This window comes from Colobus angolensis, unplaced genomic scaffold, assembly GCF_000951035.1.
Source record: "Colobus angolensis palliatus isolate OR3802 unplaced genomic scaffold, Cang.pa_1.0 Scaffold34, whole genome shotgun sequence".
Classification (NCBI taxonomy): domain Eukaryota; kingdom Metazoa; phylum Chordata; class Mammalia; order Primates; family Cercopithecidae; genus Colobus; species Colobus angolensis.
The window spans coordinates 7,688,732-7,692,006 of NW_012116710.1; positions in this window are offsets into that span (position 1 = coordinate 7,688,732).

Genomic DNA, 3,275 nt, shown 5'->3' on the forward strand with positions numbered 1-3,275 from the left:
AAAAAAAAAAAAAAAAGAGGAGAGTTTGGTGTTCATTAAGCAACATTTGGACTACGGAAAACTAGCAAGGCAAAGACGCCCCTCCCATCCCTAAGTCCTGTACCACTATGGTTGTTGACATTTTGATATATTTCCTTTCAGTCTTTTCTATTCTATGTGAGCTTTTTAAATGCGTGTGTGTGTGTGCACGTGTGTGTTTTACATAACTGTGTGAGCAAATTGTTTATACAGCCCTGTTTTTTCCCCTCTTAAAATGTAAGCTGTTCCCCTGTTAAAACATCTTTGGATAAACACAATCTCTAATGTTTGCACTATGTTTAGTCAAAAGGGCAGCATTGCCAGAGGTTGAAGCTGTTTCCAATTTCCTCCCATTATAAATAATGCCCCCATGGACCTCCTTGTGTGTCCCAGAGGAGGGATTCTTGGGCCAAAGGGTGCGGACCCTTTGGCAGAGCTCATGGTCAAAAATCTCGGCAGAGTTTCAGCCTGACCCGAAGCTAAGATGACCTCATACGGTTAAAGCGAGATTGGACTGCTATTTATTTCCTAAACGTTTGATTCATGACTCAAGCTTGTCAGGGGATCTGTTTTTTTTTTTTTTTTTCCCCTTCTTCTCTATGTGCTCGGTTGCAAGAAACAGAAATCCATTCACACTAGCTCATGTCAAAAGGGAGTTGTACTGAGGCAGGGTAATTGGTTGAACCAGGGAGGCAAAGGGTGCAGCGAGCCGAGATCGAGCCACTGCACTCCAGCCTGGGCAACAGTGAGAGACTCCGTCTCAAAAAATAAAATAAAATAAAATAAAGGCGGGGTGTTGTATCCATCAGCAAGTAAAGCTCATATTCAGCTTGGACAAGCTGTCTGCGAGGAATGTTGTTGGGGTATATCTAGGCTATGTTGATTGTTGAAATATTGAATTATTTCCCTATTGATTGGTAAATCATGCTGTCTCAAGTCGCTCCAGTGATGTCCCCCACCACGGCCACTCCAGCTGCCCTGGTCCCTCTCCCAGGACTTCCCAGACCGCTCCACAATGCAGGAAGTAAAAGGTCAATATCGGGCACTGAAGTGAACCACGCTTCTCGGTCAGTGCCCAAAGTATTGGTTGTGAACGTCATTTTTTCTTTTTTTTTTCTTTTTTCTTTTTTTTGGAGACGAAGTCTCACTATGTTGCCTAAGCAAGTCTTGAACTCCTGAACTCAAGCGATCCTCCTGCCTTGGCCTCTCAATGTGTTGGGATTAAGGTGTGAGCCACCGCACCTGGACTGGTTGTAAAATATTTGATGATTCGCCTAGATGCAAGTACCAGAACAGCTGACTCAAATGGCTTCAGCTGTAAGGGGAATTTGTGGCTGGAAAATCCACACTTGTGCTGGCTTCAGCCAAAGTTAACACAATGGCTCAGCCATGTCACCAAGGACCCCATTTTTTTCTGCCTTCCTCCTTTTTTACTTTTTATTTTTTTTGTGTGACGGAGTCTGGCTCTGTTGCCCAGACTAGAGTGCAGTGGCGCAATCTCAGCTCACTGTAACAGTCTCCAACTCCCTGGAATTCAAGTGATTCTCCTGCCTTAAGTAGCTAGGACTATAGGCATGTGCCACCATGCTCAGTTAATTTTTGTATTTTTAATAGAGACTTGGTTTTACCATGTTGGCCAGGCTGGTCTTGAACTTGTGACCTCAAGTGATCTGCCTGCCTTGGCCTCCCAAAGTGCTGGGATTACAGGCGTGAGCCACCATTCCCGCCGGGCCCTATTTCTTTTTATCTCTCTGCTTTCTCTTTTCCAGTGGAAGCTCTCAAGATGGCTGCCTCCAGCCTCTGGCCACAGGGAACCTTCTTCATATCCCACAAGCAAAGGAGAGCACCTTTGGCTCCGATTTCCTGCCAAAGTAATGAGGCTAACTCTGATTGGGCCAACCGAGGGCACATGTTCATGCAAGAGCCAATCACTGTGATCTGAGGGACAGAAGGAAAAACCATAATGGCCAGATTGGCTGAGCCAAGTCACATGTTCCTCAACTAGTAAGGTGAGTGGCTCACACTAGGGCTGTGGAAGCCACACCTGGGTTGAATTTCCATTCTGAGCCAATTACTGTCTTCTCTGCCCTGTTTCCCTTCAGTAACATAGAGATAATGAAGGCAATCATATGGTAAGAGTTCCGGTGAGGATTAAATGAGTTAGTTAATGCAAAGCACTGAGAATGGTGCCCATATACAGAAAGCGTTCAAATGTTAGCTTCTGTTATTGTCATTATACGCTCATTCTCACCTCTCAAGGCTGCTTTTCTTTGCACGCTCCTTATGCTCCACACTTTTCCCTCTTTCTAGTTACTATTGCTTGGTAACAAATCACTCCAAAACATGGTGGCCCAAAACAACAACAGTCATCCTATTATTTTTCACTGTGTCTGTGGTCAGAGTTTTGGGAATAACCCAACTGGGCAGTTCTGACTCGGAATTTCATATGGTTGCAGTCACTTGGCCGCTGAAACTGGAACAGGGAAGCAGCTGGGGGTGGGTGGATCTCTCTCTCTCTCTCTCTCTCTCTTTCTCTCTCTCTCTCTCTCTCTCTTTCTCTCTCTCTCTCTCTCTCTCTTTCTCTCTCTCTTTCTCTCTCTCTCTCTTACCTTCTCCTGGCTCCATGTTGTCTCAAGCCTTCTCCATGAGCTGGTTTGGGCTCCCTCACATCATGGCAGCCTCTGGGCAGTTGGACTCACATAGCAGCTTCGGGCTCCAGTACAAGCGTTTTTATGCAAGTGGCAGCCTCGACCAGGTGCGGTTACTTACGCCTGTAATCCCAGCATTTTGGGAGTTTGAGGCAGGCGGATCACCTGAGTTCGGAAGTTCAAGACCTAGATGTAAGGGGAGCTTACACAAATTCCACTTCCCAGTGAAAGGGGTATCAAGGTTCTAGAGGAATATATGGGCTGGCAAACATTGTTGCAACCATCTTTGGAAGTTACATCCGGCTTTTCCTGGTACTGATTTAAGACCCACCTCTATACAACCTGTGCCCAATAACATCCACCTGGAGACAACTCCAACTCCCTGTTCTAAACAGAAATAGTTAATTGAGAAATCTCAATCCCTTTGGATCAAAAACATGATGGTTTCCGTTTGTTTTGCAGTGACTGCTCTCTACCTGCTATCTATTGTTTTCCAAGACTGTGATCCAAAATCACAGCATCCAAGACTATGTCTTTTTTTATTTATTTATTGTTTTCGAGACAGGGTCTCACTCTGTCGCCCAGACTGGAGTGCCGTGGTGCGATCTC